Genomic DNA, 19,617 nt, shown 5'->3' on the forward strand with positions numbered 1-19,617 from the left:
TGTTATTACTTATAATCCTCTTGCATTAGTTAATTGAATTAGTTTTGATTAATTGATTGCTTGTTAGACTCTTGACTTGGTGTTTAGGGTTTATTTGCGGGGTGTACAACCGTAGGGATAAGTGGGTAATATAAATTATCTAAAATCAGTTAAAATACACCCTCTTTGAGACTGAGAGGTGATAAGAAGTAATATTGTCTCGTTGCTTTTACTTGTTAGAATTAAGACGACGCGAGAGCGGGTTTTTGTCTTGTCGAGTTTGAGTGTTTATGTGCAATTAGTTGGTTTAATTTGGGTTAAGTTAAATTGTTCCTCTATCCTTGGTGACATAGTATTTGTCTCCATTAGGATAGTGTGTCGATGAGACCGAGAGGAAATTCGACATTTGAACACGTTAATAATTGTTTTTCCGGTTTATTCTTTAAAATCAACTAAGATAAGTTAGAGATTTTAGAGAGACTGAGAGGTAATTTGACTTTCTTAAACAAGTTTTAGTTGTGTCATCTTTTATAACCGGCGTCGTGAATATTTTCAATCCGTTGTCTTGTTATTTCTGTCAACATGATTCATTCCTAGGTAGACGCCTTTATATATTGAATTTAAACCAAAGTTTTCAAAGTTTTGTTAAAATTTTCATTCAGTTAAGTTAAGTAGTTAAATTAAATTCTAAAATAAATCAATTAAATATTTTGGTGAGTCTTGGTTAGAGTTTAGTAATTATAAACGTTTTCACGTGTCTTCGAGTTCGATATCCGGACTTTCCTCATCTTTGCTATACGCGACCGGTACACTTGCCGTTTGTGTGAACTAGGATAGATTGTTTGGTTTTTAAAGCTTAGTTGTGACTTGTGTTTTATTTATATATATATTTTTTCGCACATCAGTGATAAGCAGTACTAAGATCAAGGCGAGTACCCAAAGCTTCTTCAAGTGATTTCCAAAAACGGGAGGTGAAAAGAGCATCACGATCGGAAATAATGGTCAACAGAATACCATGGCGGCATACAATTTCACGAAAATAGATTTGAGCGAGTTTTTCAATGGAGTACTTCTCTTGGATCGGGATGAAGTGAGCCGATTTGGTTAATCGATCGATGATTACCCAAATACTATCATTTTGCTTTTGAGTGGGGGTAATTTGGTGATAAAGTCCGTAGCAATGTCTTCCCATTTCCAAACGGGAATAGGAGGTTGCTCGAGCAAACTAAAAGGTTTTTGATGTTCGGCTTTAACCTTTGAGCATGTAAGGCATTTTGAAAGTGCCACGAACTTTTTCATACCCGACCACCAATAAATAGATCGAAGATCGAAGTACAACTTATCTGCACCGGGATGCACGGAATATCGCGACATATAAGCTTCATCGAGAATAAAAGTATGAAGTTCATCACGATCGGGAACCCACAAACGTTTTAGAAAATAAAGTAAGCCATATGGTTTGGTTTCGAGTTGAAGTTCGGCTCCACGTCACATTTCTTCGTACATATTGCCTTCATCAATAGAGGCACATTGGGCTCGATAGATGTGGTCTTGATGATCGGTTTGGATAATTATGCTATGTACCAGAATGGACTTGACATTAACTTTATGACTAAGGGCTTCGGCTACGACATTCTCTTTACCGGGGTGATAGCGAATTTCACAATCGTAATCATTAAGTTATTCGGCCCATCGACGTTGTCTCATGTTGAGATATTTTTGGTCAAAAATGTGTTGAAGACTTTTATGATCGGTGAATACAACACATTTCGTGCCATAAAGATAGTGTCTACAGATTTTAAGAGCGAAAACGACGGCACCAAGTTCGAGATCGTGAGTCGTGTAATTCTTTTCGTGAACCTTAAGTTTTCTCGAGGCATATGCGATAACTTGACCTCGTTGCATGAGAACGCAACCGAGACCTTGGTTGGATGCATCGCAAAATACTACAAAGTCTTCGTTTCCATCGGGAATGATTAAAACGGGAGAATTGCAAAGCTTATGCTTTAGAGTTTGGAAAGCTTCTTCTTGTTTCGGTCCCTATTCATAAGGTTTTCCTTTATGATTTAGTGCGGTGAGGGGTAATGCGAATTTGGAGAAGTTTGGAATGAATCGCCTATAATACCCGGCCAAACCAAGGAAAGATCGGACTTCTGTGGGTGTAGATGGAGTTTTCCAATCTTTTACGGCCTCGATTTTGGCGGGATCAATATGAATACCTTTATCGTTGACGATGTGTCCCAAAACTTGAACTTCCTTTAACCAAAATTCACATTTTGAGAACTTGGCATAAAGTTGTTATTTTCTTAGGAGATCAAGAATGGAACGTAAATGATTCTCATGTCCGGCTTTGGTCTTGAAGAATATGAGGATGTCATCGATAAAAACAATTACGAATTTGTCCAAGAATGGTTTGCAAACGCGGTCCATGAATACCGTGGGTGCATTAGTTAATCCGAATGGCATAACAATAAATTCGTAATGTCCATACCGTGTACGAAAAGCGGTTTTAGGAATGTCATCTTCCTGAACAAGCAATTGATGATAACCCGATCGAAGATCGATTTTGGAAAAACAAGTTGCGCCTTGGACTTGATCGAAGAGGTCGTCGATTCGAGGCAAAGGGTAACGATTTTTGATGGTGGGTTTATTGAGTTCATGGTAATCGATACACATGCGAAACGAGCCATCTTTCTTTTTAACGAAGAGGACGGGAGCGCCCCAAGGGGAAGAGCTTGGACGGATAAAGCCCTTATCGGAGAGTTCTTGAAGTTGGGTCGATAACTCTTGCAATTTCGAAGGAGATAAACGATAGGGAGCCTTGGCTACGGGAGTCATGCCGGGCACTTGGTTAATTCGAAATTCAACCGGGCGAATGGGCGGGAGACCAGAGACGTCTTCGGGAAAAACACCGGGAAATTCACAAACAACGGGAATGTCTTGAATTTTCTTTTCATCGAGTTCTTTTACCCCCGCTTGGGCAAGGAAAGGAACGTACTTTTGGCGTAAGTACTTTCAGGATTGAGAGCATGACATGAGGTTGAGTTTCTTGGGAATTGTTTTGCCAAAGACTTTGAGGGTTTTGCCATTGATGAGTGGGATTCGAATAAACTTTTCATAACAAACGACTTCGGCACGGTGCAAAGCTAACCAATCTATACCTACGATGATGTCGAAGCTTTCCATTTGCATCAAGGTGAGGTCGATAGAGAATTTTTTCTTGAAAAGAGCGGGGATACAATCGCGAATAACCGAATCTATGGTGATGGAACTACCATTGGCGACTTCGACATAAAAAGGGCGAGAAAGTTTAGTGCAAGGAATGGCAAGGATAGATTCGAAATTAAAAGAAACAAAACTCCTATCAGCTCTGGTATCAAATAAAATTGAAGCTAAATGCTCATTTACTAAAAACGTACCGTTCAACACGTCGTTGGAAACTTGAGCTTGGTTGGCGTTCATCATAAGAACACGCCCCTGGTTTCCGTGGTTGACTTATTGAGCTGGAGGAGGAAAAGGAAGAGCTTGCATAGCTTGCGGAAGGGCTTGCATCGCTTGGAGCGGTTGAGCCGGAGCAGCCAAGAGTTGCGGGACTTGAGGTTGATAGGTTTGAACTTGGTAGGCTTGGGTTTGGTAATACGTTGTGGGAATGATTTGAGCTTGGTTAACAAACGCAAGTCGAAAACAATCATTGCGGAAATGATGGAGCGGGTTGCCCACGAGAGGTTTCCCGACATACTTGACGGTTTTGGTTAGATGGAGCAAACCTTGGTGGAGTGGGTTGCCCACAAGAGGTTTCCCGACATACGTTGCTAAGGTGACCATAGCGGTTACACTTCGTGTAATGATGACAAGAGGAGTAAGCAAGATGATGGCGTTGGCAAGTGTTACACAAAGGATGCGAGCCGGAATACGGTTTTCGGTTTTGAAGTGCTTGAGACTGAGATTGAGGTTGAGATGGGTGAGTAACGACATATTTTCAGTAGTTGGGTTTGCTTTTCTTCTTGGAGTGGTGGGATGAGTTGGAGTAGTTTATGGATTGAGGTTGAGGGTCAACTTTGGTGAGGGTCGACGGTTCGGGTGTACTCTTTTCATTGGTTTCTTAGAGCTTTTGATAGTGAGGGTACCGAATTTGACATGGCTTTCGGAAAGAGCACTGGCTAAGGTAATTGCATTATGGAGGGTTTGCGGTTTACTACTCATCATCGAGTCGCAAATTTGCATAGGAAAACCGCCGACATACTTGTCAATTGCCCGCTCGAGGGGAATGACTAAGTGAGGCGGAGTTGTCACCACTCTCTTGCTTAAGTTCCCAAAATTCGGATTCAAGTTATTGAAGTTCATGTTTCGGGCAAAATTTCTTCATCATGACTTCCTTGAGCTTGGTCCATGAGTAGGCCATAGCTACTTCCGTCCCATTGGCGAACATTTCGCTATTCCTCCAAGTGTGGGCGGTTTCCTCGAAACATGCTTGAGGTGTATGTGGTTTTCTTGGATTCGGAGCATTCACAAAGATTAAAAACACTTTCCATCTTTTCGAACCATTGCAACAAGGTAGTGGCATAGTTCTTGCCAAAAAATGGAGATGGGTTGGCACCAGTGAATTGTTTCAAGGGGAAAGGTGCGGGATTAGGTATGGCTTGGGTAACAATGGGTTGGGTGGCTTGAATTTGAGTTATCCATCCCGGAATTACAGTGGCGATCTCTCTAGCAACCATAGCGGCCATCTGACGACCGAAGTTAGTCTTGCGAGTGTGGCGACAAAGAGGAGGCATTCTAAAATAATAAAAGAGAAATGACATAAGTTTGTGGTAATTGATATAAGTATGAGGATGATATTTAAACATGGAGTGTTAATGATTGTGAGTCATAGAGTTATAAGGATAAAGATGTAATAAAAAAAATTTCTCTTGTTAGTAAGTCAAGTAAATAGATAAAATATTAAATAGTTTAAATCATTGAAATTTGAAAATTATGTATTAGGATTTAAAAGCGGGAAAACTTACATGAACCACCATGACTTGCTGTCCCAATATTAAATCTTAAAAATCGTGGTAAAGTGGGGAGTTGAACATGTGCACGAAATCACCTTGGTTTACACGTTTTGACCAAAATATCGTAGTAATAACAATAACAAGTAAACATTGAGGCAATCGAGATGTTGGAAACATTAGTCCACGTATCACCGTGGCTCTTATGCTTCCAACAAAAATATAAGGAGGCAACCGGAACGCTTGCATTACATAACTTATAGCTGTTGACATGTATAACACAGTTCGTTGGCCTAGAAGACGAGCACTACAATTCAATCGTCACAGGTAAGTAAATCACCTTCGATTCTTGGAATCTTTTTGTCAAGTGATCGTTTCATAGTGTTTCGCCCCCTAATGTGGCTGCAAACCAGTTATAGAGTCAAGCTTTACGGAGATTATAAATAACGGGATCCATATTAAGTTTGTGATCTATAAAAACATCATAAATACCTACTTGTTGCGGTAAGGTAAGGATACACTGGAATATTATGAGAGTGTGTGCATGTGTATATTTTTGGGATTAATGAAATAAATAAATATATAAGTGTAATGAACAATCAAGTAGGGTAACACGTATAAGCAATAAATTTAAGGACCCTAAAGCAAAACTATACTAGGTCATTACGTCTAACCACTTATCCTATAGTCATGGTTCTGATACCAATCTGTCACACCCCGACCAAAGGCGGCGGAACATGCCGGGGGTGCAACAGATTGCTCAAGAATATAAGACACTATTAAAGTGACAATATTTAAACAACTCATTCATTTCATTCAATTATCAAAAGTAACACATCTTGTTCATACAAAATAACACCAAATGCAAATAATTAAATTATTCATTCTTCTAATAACCTAGCCGATCTTAAAATAAAATAGCGTCTTCAAACTCCAATCAATCAATAATCAAACCTGTAACAATGCATAAAATACAATTTGTCAACACATATGTTGGTGAGCAATTTCATAGTTTTAAGTATATATAATATGAGGCAAAATCTATAACTCGTATATGAAACTATAAATAAGAGCAACAATTGCGGTATATAAAACATAAATAAATGAGGATCCTTTCTAATTGGTAACAACCAACATACTCAGATAATGAGGCCCTATTATACTAGCACAAGGCTAAAGTAGTTAGGGGTGAGTATGATCATACTTATTTAGGCTCAACATCAACATAAATAAACACTTGTGCACGTAAAGCATATGAGACATATAACACACAATCGAGCAAATATTCAAAGTATCATATACCCTAGAGCTTGGGGTTTGAGAATCTAGTATCATAAATCATTGTTGTTTTGAATAGGTATGCATGTTACCCCCAAAGTATAAAAATGAAAACGGGGGATGAAATGTACTCACGTGAAATAAGTAACTTGAGGGATTAGTTTGCGGTAAAACGGAAAGGCAAGTTCAACGAGCAAGACCTAGGTTAAAAAGGGTCTTGAGTTAGTAGATGGACTTAAAATATTTAAAGTAAAATAACATGAAAAGTAAGATAAATAATTAAAGTTTGAGAATTTAAGTGTAAATACATAAGAATTAAAGTAACGTTTTAGAAAAGTAAGTTTACTCGAAATCGGGTCTCGGTATTCTATTCATTAGTTTTACTTAACCTTTGTTAAGTAAGTATTTGGGTATAATTGCGATATTGCAAGACCCTTTGTTAAATACATACTATGAAGAGATTTTACGAGTGTTCGGATTTGTCGGTTCGAGTCTTAATAATTGACCAAGCCCGAGGTCGAGATTCCAAAGTGATAAATGTTATGAGATAACTCAATGAAAACAAAAGAAACTTAACCAAGTGTGCAGTTCAATTAGGAAGAACCTTCACGTGCGTTAAGAGAGTTTTTGGCTTTGTCGGTCCAAACTTGTTATAAGATCAAGTTGGATCCGACATACCAAGTATTTTGAGAAAACAATTTAAATTAGTTTATAATATAGCTTTAAAGAAAAATATGAGATTCGGTGGCCCAAAAAAAAATAGTGTGTCTTAAGCGAGTGAACTCGGTTTAGTTCAGTCTTGGTTCGGTCCTTTACTCGGAATAAGACCGAGGATGGTTACCACATACCCAAAACCATAGAACTTATTAAAATAACTCAAGTTTTACATACAACATGTTAATAATAAAGTATTTAAACAAGAGTTCAGTTTTGGTTCGGTCCTTGACTCGGAATGAAACCGAGGATGGTTGCCACATACCCAAATACCATTGAACTATTAAAATAATTTGGAAACTAAAATGACTAGAAACTAAACAATAATAATAAGCTTAAACAAATTTAAAGTGTTAACAAGGACTATAATAGTCCTCCATGTAGCCTTGCCTAGCAATACACCTAAACCGACCATGGCCGGAGAAGGGAAAGCCAAAGAAACAAGGGAAGTATGTTTTAAACAACCTATAATAACAAGCTTTAATTGACAAGAATTAGTTAGAATAAAGATTAGCATTAGTTTGACCTTGAGAATCAAACTATCAAGAGTTTGAAAGATGAATACTTAGATCTAGATTGAGAGAGTTTTGAGGAAGAATGAGTAACAAAATGGGTGCATTGGACTTGTATTTATAGTGGAAAAAGCAAAGGTTACCCATAAGAGTTATGCATGCATTTTGATTGGTTAAAATGGTCAAACAAGGTGGACGGTGTTGTAAAAAGTAAGGGTTATCTAGTAGTTTAAAACACCCCTTTTGCTTTGCTTGTTTGGCGATTTGGGTCCATGAAGTTTGTTTTAAGTCATTTTTAATAATAAAAGGGTGTTCTAAGGCACCGTAAATGGTGTTTTATTAATCCGACAATTTTGAAACATAAATGAAACATAAAACCCAATATTTTATTAATAACGTATGATCCTAAAGACAAAATGGGTCGGGTTTCAAATACAAATACAAATACAAGTTAAACCGATACAAATACAAATACAAGACAAAATGGGCCTGGTTTATGAATGTCACAAAACCATACCTTTCTGTATATTTATATGCACAAACTTTCATACATACTCTCAATACTTTCTATCGCATTCATATATCATTCATACATCATACGTAAGACAATCATATATCTTACACTTACCACTTAAAGTAAGTGTATAAACTAATCACATCGAGTATGCACACAACCCTGAATACATGAAAAGGAAATGGAGCTAGAAACTCACCTAGATCCGGTTACGTTCGGAGTTAACTGTAATCCGTTTCCTTAGATGTGCATGGCTAACTGCTAAACACACACCCACCCACCCACACACCCACCCACCCACACACACACATATATATATATATATATATGTATATATATATATATATATATATATATATGTTAAGTAACCATGTAACTAATTTAGTTGGTATTTGTTAACTAACGTATTTGTTAAGCGAGGCTCACTTGTTTAGTTAAACGGATCTACCAGGGTTATGTTGTTTAACAAACGTATGTTTTTCTTTTATTGATTAAGTATGCTCATCTTTATATATATATATATATATATATATATATATATATATATATATATATTTCATTTGTCGACGAACTTGTCAATAAAAATTTAGTAGGAGTTAACAAAGTTGATGAGGTTGGTTTATTATGTTGAACCCACTTGAGTTAAGTGGGGAATAGGCTAATTCAGTCCATGGGCTTGGCTAGAGCAGGCCCATTAGAGTCTTGGCCCAACCAGATTTGAACTGGGTCTTGGTCCAATCGAATGAACCCTCTATTCGAATGAACCCTTCTAATCGAATCGGCCTTTCTAATCGAATGGTCCTTTCTATTCGAATGAACCTTTCTGATTGAATCGAACCAGGCCAATCGAATCTCACAAATCGGAAAAATTGTTTGCGAGGGCCAGGACTCGAACCCGGGACCCCTCACTCACACAACCTCACACCACCACGCTGCTATAATATGTGGATGTTACTTTTATAGATCTTATTGTTTATATCCTGTTTTGTTGCTGTAACAGGTGGTCTTTCCTTAACCAGATTACTACCAACTGCAATTATTATTATTATTATTATTATTATTATTATTATTATTATTATTATATTATTCATATGGGGCACTGCTACTAACTCTCATTCCATACATTTATTATTATTATTATTGATATATTATTATTAACATTCATGAGGAGGTGCCCATTTACGCTATTATTATTATTTACTCTCATGTTGTTGGGTTATTATTATTATTATTACACTTTCTATTATTGTCACCAAAATTATGACCATTATTATTTCTACTATTACACTCAACCAAGATCTTGATCGTTTGAGATAAATTTCGAATCTTTATCGATTTTAAAACCCGATTTAGCTAGATCTATAAATACTAAAACGAGCCGAGCATAAATGAATAATCTTTTTGTTACGAAACGTGCCGCATATGGGTCGGTTTCATGAACACAATCAAATCTTGGTGTTTATCTTTCTCGTAGAGATGCTCGAACCTTAACAAACACCGGCTCTTCTTCGGATATTGGTCTGAAATGGTAGAGGGAGTGTTTGTGTGTGTGGTTTGAGTGTGTGTTGGTAAAAATGGAAAGTGGCTAGGGTTTAAGGGGTATATATACTCCATAAGTATGGACCTTAGGCCCATTAGCTCACTAGTCCATGATTTATTTTAAGCCCAACACTATTAAAGCCTATATCCTTTATATTATTTTATTATTATTTATTTAACGACAACTAAATAAGCGTATATAAATAACACTATTTATTTATTCATTATTTAAGAAACGTCGGATGTTACAAGTCTACCCTCCTTAAAAGAGGTTTCGTCCCCGAAACCTTACTATTACTTAAACAAATCTGGGTAAAACTTGCGCATTTCTTCTTCAACTTCCCAAGTAGCATCTGATCCCTTACGATGCTTGCATATCACTTTCATCAAGAGGATAACTTTACGACGAAGCTTTTTTTCCTTGCGGTCAACTATCTCTACAGGTTGTTCAATGTTGTTCAACTGCTCATCAAATTCGATGTCTACTAATGGCACAGGAGAAGGCAATATGCCTTCGCGCGGCGCCTAGGCCTTCTGGTCAGCCAATTTTGCAACCCCAAGCCCAGTTATCGCTTATATAAATATCTCTTGCATTCTCAGCCGATCCTAAGCTTTTTGACAGCCGTTTTTTAGAGATAAACTAAGGGTTTGAAGGTGATTTGAAGCTAGGAACCAAGGAGGATCGAGAGAGCTTTCATCCGGGTGTTCAAGGATCAATTGCAAAGGGTTTTATCGCTCTAACTTTCGTTCCTTGTTCATTTATTTATCATGATGTTTCTCTTTGTTTTTAAGACTTGTTTATGATTGTTTTCAATAATGATTCTAGGCTAGACTTCATGTCTACCTACGTTTGATGAACATGTTTGATGCATGATTCTTGCTTTGGACTAATGTTTTGATTATGGTTTCGTTATTTTAATAGTAAAAGACTTGATTTTTCTTTCATGATGCATATGAGTGTTTATTATCTTGATTGATTGTTAAGTATAGCTTCACATAGATCTTATATCTCTTGATTGTGTTCTTTAGATTTAGGGTTCATGTTTAATCATTACTTGGTGTTTTGATTATTATGGTTGAATAGGCCTATTAGATCATAGAAGCTTGTTAATCGTTAATTAGGATTTTGAATGTTTTGCTAAATTCTAATAGCTGTGAGGTGAGGAATTGTTCATGTGTCTTGGTCAATTGCATGCTAGGATAGTAGTGACAATATTCTTGCTTATTGTGTTGATCCATGTTCATGATGTCATGTTAGTTTATTAATCCGGCTGCTCAATTGAAAGCCGTCTCCACTCGTAGTGGTAGGGTTTTTGGTCCGGAGGTAGTTAGTAGAGAAATTAGGGAAGATAGGGATGATGAGTTGATAGATGAGGAGATAAAGGTAGAGGCTCCAGGTAACTCACATAGTACAACACCAATCATAGAGCCGTAAGTTAAGAAAAACACCAATAAGAAGCCGGTTGGAGCCCGGCCACCACCACACACTATTGACCTAGCCTATGTCACGTATCCCGCTCGTCTAAAGAATCAAAAGTATATGAAAGATTACGGGCATTTTCTTAATATATTTAGCCAATTGAATGTTAACCTTCCATTCGTAGAAGTTCTCCAGCATATGCCTAAGTACGCCAAATTTTTGAAAGACCTTCTTAAAAGAAAGGATAAGTTGGAGGAGCTGTCGACTGTGCCCCTAAATGGAGAGTGTTCCGCAGTAGTGCTCAATAAAGTTCTGGAGAAATTACCCGACCCCGGTGTTTTTACCATTCCATGCCTTTTCGGAAGTGATACGACATGTCAAGCATTAGCTGATCTAGGAGCTAGTATAAACCTTATTCCATATTCTTTGTATGAAAAGCTAGACCTAGGAGAGCTCACCCCCACTCGTATGACGTTGTCTTTAGCCGATCGTTCCGTTAAGTATCCGAGGGGTGTCTTAGAGAATTTGCTTGTTAAGGTAGATAATTTGGTTTTCCCCGCAGATTTCGTTGTTTTAGATATGGAGGCCGACGAGAGAGTTCCTATCATTTTAGGTCGTCCGTTTTTACGTACTGCTAGGGCAATTATTGATGTGTTTGAAGGTAAGATCACTCTTAGAGCCGGTGATGATAGTGCCACCTATTTAGCTAAATCCATGAGACATCCGAGTGGTCAAGATGGTCTCATTGATCCATGTCACCCAGTTTACTCGATAGAATCATTTATTTCAGGCATGGATCCTAGTCTTGACGATTCCCGTTTTGTAAGTTTAAGTGTGGGGAAGGAGCGAGCGGTTTCTATTTCTCGGGAAATGGTGAATCATGTTGGAGTAAAAGGTGGTGGTAAGCGAATGATTGAGAAGGTTCGTGGTGTTAGAAATAAGAAGACCAAGATTGACGACTGGTCGGATCGTGATTCGGTTTCCTTGAGGGCATTGGAGTTATGTCGAGGTGGAGGAAGCTCCACTCGGTCCACCACGTGATTCGCATAGAATGGGTTCTTGAGTGAAAACTCAAGTGTAGATTTTGTATATTTTCTTTTATTTTTAATTTTTCTTTGAGTCACTAACGTAGTTTTTTGTAATTCGATTTTGTTTTATGTTTTTGAGTTTTGCGAGTCTGAAGACTGTATGAGCTAGAGAGACGATTCCCCAAGAAAGAATTTAATGAAAAAGAAAAGTGTGGGGATGGAGTAGCCAAACCGTATACTTTATGTTTTATTATTATTTGCTGCTCATTATTCATGTTTTATATATTTGTGGGTTGATGGAAACACTTTAAATGCTTAATATCTATCATTATGATAAGATACATTTTTAGACATGTTGGTTTTGTTTTGCCGCTTACGTTCGTGAGAAAATGAGTTAACAATTGCTGAGCACGTTCGTAGTTGGAGGGCATTCATGGAAGAAGATTTTGGCATCATGTTTCATTCGCATATTACCAGCTAAGTCTTTTCCATTATCTAGCTTATTAACTTTTTATATTATTTTTGTTTTATTTTTAGGTTTTAATGTTTTGTAGTCCGACTTTATTTTTAATATTATTTTTATTTTGAGTCGTCCTTATCCTTGCATTGAGGACAATGTTAAATTTAAGTGAGGGGATAGGATATTTGAGTCGTAGTTTAAATTGAGTCTATGTTAAAAAAAAGAAAAAAAAATTGAAAAATGTTTTAAAAATGTCCCTTGAATATAGTTTTTTGCGTTAAAGTGGGAGATGATGATATTTATCGGGAAATTGTTTTTTCAACCTACTAATAATATGAGATAAATAAAAGAAAACGCACTTAACTTGGGATGTGTCAGTAGGCTCAGCCTTGAAAATGAAAGGGCAATTTGATGAAATGGTTAAAACGAAAATCTTTTGTGGGTAAAGCGTTTTGTCCGTGGAAAATAAGTAATGAAAGGTCGGGCCATACTCAAGCCTCAATTAATGGTATGAAAAGTGGAAATGTCATAAATTTTAAAAATCTGAATACGTTATCATATGATACTTGGGTAGGTTTAACGTTAGAGTATGCCGTGTAGCCTGTGATATAAACTTAAAACTGCTAGTTTGGTGTTTTACACCTCATTGGCGTATGGTTTTATAACCTTAAATCTTGTATTGATGGGATGCTTCGGGTCCGGAGACCATGGGTCTGTATGCAATCTATTCATCTGGGTATTCACAATTCCTAAGTGGTGTTGTGGATATTTAAATTAAGCCAAAAAGAGCAAACCCTTTTAAGTCTATAAACATGATCACAAGAGTACAAAAGTACAAATTCACTACAGACTTGATCATCCACGCTGTTAGCCATGTGGGGTCCCCTTGCTCGCGTCTCATTACCATTAAGAACGGACCACAAGGGACACGCTACATGTAAGCCCTACATATGAAATTTTGCATACTCACTTATGATGATGGTTTCGGGGTGTTGCTTGATAACGGGGGTATGTCATGTTGTGGGGAACACTAGCTATTAATTAATTAAATCTTAATCGTATCTAATGCCTGCTTGGTATACTTTGATGCTTAAGCTTAGGTGGATAAACAATACCCTGATCGTCTTAACTATTCATGAAAAAAAAAATAGAGCAACACAAGTTTTAAATCTGCTAATTTTGAGGTTTAAGTCAAGTTGGGGTGGTCTGGTCCGGTAAAAGCTGAAAATAAGCGGGTCTTAATTGTGTAAACCAATGAGTACTATTATTGTCGGATCTTATTTGTCCCGGTAAAGATTAAGGCATGGGTTTAAGTGGACAACAACGGTTTTTGCGTTCTTCTAAGCTTTAAAAAACCTATATGTTTGTTAGACTGTAATTTTCCGATTCTGATCCAACTGCATAAGACTTTTTCAGGGACGAAAAAAGAGTAAGTGTGGGGATATTTGATATACGTCTATTTATACATCTCGAATCCCTTGTAAAGTTATGTTTATTTAATGTTTTAAGTTCGTTTTAGTTCATGTTTCATTTATCTTTTATTAATTAAGGTTTTGAATCAAGTTTATATATATATTTATCGTGTTTTTAACTCTTGTGGTGTCTTGAACGTTTAATCTAATTCTTTCTATCTTTTCATTCGAAGTTTATGCTTGTTTTGCTCGTTAACGATTACATGATTACTTCACTAATATTTTGTTATGTTTTCATATATATGATGGCGTGGAGAAGCTAGGGAAACAGGTTCTTGAAGGTTCTAAGCATTACTTGGAGTTTAAGGAAGATAACTATCAAGATTTAACAAGATTAAACAAGAAAAAAAAGCAAAAATCCGAAATCCCACCCCAGGAGGGCGCCGCCACCCGCTAAGGCAGAAGGCAATATACCTTCGCGCGGCGTGTAGGCCTTCTGGTCAGCCAATTTTGCAAGCCCAAGCCCGGTTATCGCTTATATAAATATCTCTTGCATTCTCAGCCGATCCTAAGCTTTTTGGCAGCCGTTTTTTAGAGATAAACTAAGGGTTTGAAGGTGATTTGAAGCTAGGAACCAAGGAGGATCGAGAGAGCTTTCATCCGGGTGTTCAAGGATCAATTGCAAAGGGTTTTATCGCTCTAACTTTCGTTCCTTGTTCATTTATTTATCATGATGTTTCTCTTTGTTTTTAAGACTTGTTTAGGATTGTTTTCAATAATGATTCTAGGCTAGACTTCATGTCTACCTAGGTTTGATGAACATGTTTGATGCATGATTCTTGCTTTGGACTAATGTTTTGATTATGGTTTCGTTATTTTAATAGTAAAAGACTTGATTTTTCTTTCATGATGCATATGAGTGTTTATTATCTTGATTGATTGTTAAGTATAGCTTCACATAGATCTTATATCTCTTGATTGCGTTCTTTAGATTTAGGGTTCATGTTTAATCATTACTTGGTGTTTTGATTATTATGGTTGAATAGGCCTATTAGATCATAGAAGCTTGTTAATCGTTAATTAGGATTTTGAATGTTTTGCTAAATTCTAATAGCTGTGAGGTGAGGAATTGTTCATGTGTCTTGGTCAATTGCATGCTAGGATAGTAGTGACAATATTCTTGCTTATTGTGTTGATCCATGTTCATGATGTCATGTTAGTTTATTAAGCTATCTAGGGTTTAGTATTTCGTGAGATTACTTGCTTTAAATACTATTAATTAACCCTATTTGATAACCGTGAGGAAATCAATAATACTGATTGCTTAATAATCTAATAATTGTTCTTTGGGATTTCGCTTGATTCAGTCAAGGGTCCTTAGGGTTTTGTTAGATGAATACGTTTATAAATCAGTTTCCATAATCATGTTATTTGTCCATTGCTTGATGATTGTTGATACATGGGATTCTTACCTAGGTAGATTCCTTCTCTGATTGGTTTCGATCTTGTGTTTAATTGCTTATTTCTCGTTTACTTGTTTAATTGCTTTCTTAGTTTAATATTTGTTTAACCCCCAACCCCCCCCCCCTTTAAACATTAATAATAAATAGTCGTGTCGTAAGTCGAGTCTAATTAGTTAATTAACTTAATTTATAGAGTCATGTGGGTTCGATATTCCTGACTTACTTAGCTTTAGTACAATTGACCGGTTCACTTGCCGGTGTTTTGTGTAGTTGAGTCTTAAGTCTAGTTTTTATTACTTGTTTAGTTTAGTTAATATTTAATTGACTGTTTTTAGCACATCACAAGGCGAGACCTTGAGCATCACACTATCACCAATGTTAAACTCAATCGGTCGTCGCTGCTTATCGGCATATGACTTCTGTCGATCTTGAGCAGCTTTCATTCTTTCCTTGATCTGATCAAACCTTGAAGAGGTTTCTTGCACAACTTCTAAACTTCCAATCTCTTAAGGACCGATCTCTCCCCAACATACAGGAGTTCTACAACGTCTACCGTACAACATATCAAATGGCGGCATACCAATAATCGAGTGGTAGCTGTTGTTATAAGAAAATTCTGCCAGATGCAAATGATCATCCCAACTTCCTCCAAAGTTTAAAACACAAGCACGTAGCATATCCTCAAGGGTTTGTATAGTCCTTTCAGACTGCCCATCTGTTTGAGGATGATAAGCCGTACTGATGTTCAATCTTGTTCCCATATCTTCATGAAACTTCTTCCAGAATTATGAAGTAAAGCGGGTATCTCTATCAGACACAATTGATAACGACACTCCTTGCTTAGCCACAACCTCTTTTATGAACACATTTGCTAATGTTTCCGATGAGATGGCCTCTCGTATAGGCAGAAAGTGAGCACTTTTCGTTAAACGGTCCACTATCACCCAAATGGTATCATGATGCTTAGTTGTACGCGGTAGATTAGTTATGAAATCCATGGTGATGTGTTCCCATATCCATTCTGGTATCTCTAGAAGATGCATCTTTCCATAAGGTTTCTAGTGTTCTGCTTTGACTTGCAAACAAGTTAAGCACTTATTGAAATAATCTACTACATCATTCTTCATACCCGGCCACCAGTAGTCTCTCTTCAATCTTGATAAATTTTGGTGGATCCCGGTTGAATCGAGTATCTTGACTTATGAGCTTCATCTAGAATTCGGCCTCTAAGATCTCATGGCGTGGAATCCACATACGGTCAAACCTAGTCTTCACACCATGAGTGTTGTCCATCAGCTCGTCTTGTTGTCCGAAGATTCTTTCCTTCTACATTAGCCCTTCATCTATAAGCACCTCCGACTGTACCTTGATGATCTCTTCTAAGAGATCTGAGTTAATGATCAACTTATACGACTTCACAGTTGCAATGACTCCTGCATTCTTACGGCTTAGTGCGTCAGCAACCAAGTTAACCTTACTAGGATAGTATTTGATATCACAGTCGTAGTCCTTTATCAACTCTAGCCATTTCCTCTATCTCATGTTCAACTCTTTTGCTCGAAGAAGTACTTTAAACTCTTATGATCTGTATAAATAGAACACTTAGTACCGTATAAGTAGTGTCTCCAAATCTTGAGACATGCACTACTGCTCCTAGATCTAAGTCATGCGTCGAGTAGGTACTCTCATGAACTTTCAACTGTCTGGACGCATAAGTTATCACCTTTCCTCGTAGAATTAACACGCAACCTAACCCACGATGCGAGGCATCAGTACAAACAACCAAATCCTCGTCACCATCAGGTAGAGAAACGATTGGAGCTTGTGTGAGTCTTTTCTTCAATTCCTCAAAAGCCTCCTCCTGAAACTTCAATACTACAGACTTTCGGGTCATTCCAGTCAACGGTGCAGCTATCATGGAGAAGCCTTCAATGAATCTCCTATAATAGCCAGCCAACCCTAAGAAGCTTCGTATATCAGTATGGTTTTGCGGAGTCTTCCAATTCATTATCGCTTCAATTTTAGTTGGGTCTGCGGTAATCCTTAAGGATTGTTTACGTGACCTAGAAACTGTATCTCACGCAACCAGAATGTGCACTTCGAAAACTTAGCATACTGTTTCTCTTTCTTCAAAACCACTAATACTTCTCTTAGATGCTCAACGTGATCGGACTCGGTCCTTGAATATATCAATATATCGTCAATGAAAACGATAACTGATTTCTCTAACATCGGTCGACATATACTATTCATCATGTTCATAAATGCCGCAGGAGCATTCGTTCGACCGAACGACATCACTAGGAACTCGTAGTGTTCATACCACGTCCGAAACGTTGTCTTAGGGATGTCTGCCTCTTTCATCTTCAGCTGCTGATAGCCTGATCTAAGGTCTATTTGTGAGAACCAACTCGAACCTTGTAGTTGATCAAACAAATCATCAATCAGTGGCAACGGAAATCTGTTCTTCACCGTAAGCTTATTCAATTCATGATAGTCTATACACATTCTCATGCTCCCATCCTTCTTCTTAACGAACAGCTCTGATGCGCCCCATGGGGAAACACTCGACCTTATAAAAACTTTGTCGAGGAGTTCTCTCAGTAGGGACATTAGTTCTTTCTCTCGGACGGCGCCCGCTGGTAAGGTGCTTTTGCGACGGGCTGTGCTTCTGGTATTAAGTCTATCGAAATTCTATCTCACGCTCAAGTGGAAACCCTGGAAGATCCTCATGGAATACTTCTGGATAGTCGCGCACAACAGGAACATCTTTCACTTCTTTCGTCTCGGCCGTAGCTTTGACAACATACGCCAGGTAGGTACTGCACCCTCTCCTTAACAATCCTCCGGCTTTTATCATCGAAATGGCATTAAACCATGAACTTTCTTTGTCACTATAAACTGTCATCATACCACCATCCAAGGATTTTAACCTTATCAACCTACTCATACACACTATCTGAGCCTCAAATTTCAGATAGCCAATCCATTCCCAAAACCACACCGAACCCTCCTAAAGTCATAACATACAGGGTAACAGGGATCTTACGTCCCTCTAACTCTATCTTACTATCATTAACCATTCTCATTATCCTAACCGAGGTTTCACTAGCGTTTCTACTATAAAAGTTTCAGGCACACGACAACATTTTATTTTAGCTAACTTACTAAACGTCGTAGCTACAAAACTTCTATTCGCACCTGAATCAAACAATACTAAAGCATAAATACTGTTTACTAGAATTGTACCTGTGACAACATCTGGGATGTGCTTGGCTTGCTCCTGAGTCAACATGTAAGTTCTAGTCCTTGGCCTAGTCTGGTCAACATACATCTTTTCACTTCCTCTAGCTTCACCATCAGTGCACTCCCTTGCCATGTGAGCCGTTTTACCACATTTGTAACACGCAGGCTTTGCACTACACTCATGAGCATAATGCCCTGCCTTCCCGCACTTATAGCACACATTAGACCATAGTCTACACTCCCCACCATGAACTTTCCCATATTTGTGACAAACATCTGAACTTCTACCCCACTTGCACTCCCCAACGTGTATTTTACCACAAGTTTTGCATGACTTCTTTTCCCACACCTTCTGTCTCTTATACCTAGAGTTCCACAACTGAGTACCGGGTCATATAGCAGGATTACCCCATTTCTTATCTTTCTTTTCTTCCACCACCACATCTTCCACAGCCAGGTCGTCGTAAACCATCTCTGGGAGCTCAACAGCAGTGTCGAAAGTAGCAGGTTTACTAGCCCTGACAAAAGTGCGGACATTCTGTGGAAGACCTCTAATGTAGCACTTGATCCTTTTCGCTTCAGTGTTCACCATATCAGGAACCAACCTAGATATGCGGTTTAATTCAGCAGTGTACTCGCGGTGTGTCATTTTACCCACCCTCAAATTCAAAAACTTCATCTCAGCCCTCTCGACCTCAGCATTAGCACAAAACCGCTTCATAACCAATTCCTTCAATTGCCTTAATTTCTTCTCGGGTCTTTCTTTGTTCCACTATCTCCCACCAGATTATGGCCTCATCACCAAACGATTGGGTAGCATAACCCACTGCTTGATCAGGACGACACTTGCTAATTCGGATAACCCTGTCCATTGCGGTTATCCACTGGAGAGTAGCGTTTGCATCTCCAAAACTAGTCAGTGTTGGTGGGTCACGGCCTTTGAACGACTAATAGTTACACCCACCTCGGCCCCTCTTCCCTTCACCAACTTTCACAGGTTGAACTTCAATCGAGTCACCTTTTTCATTCTCATCAGCCTTCTTACCACTTTCCCCTATTTT

The sequence above is a fragment of the Bidens hawaiensis genome, unplaced genomic scaffold, assembly GCF_021521415.1.
Source record: "Bidens hawaiensis isolate Kalapana, Puna unplaced genomic scaffold, B.hawaiensis_p1.1 tig00007035_1, whole genome shotgun sequence".
Classification (NCBI taxonomy): domain Eukaryota; kingdom Viridiplantae; phylum Streptophyta; class Magnoliopsida; order Asterales; family Asteraceae; genus Bidens; species Bidens hawaiensis.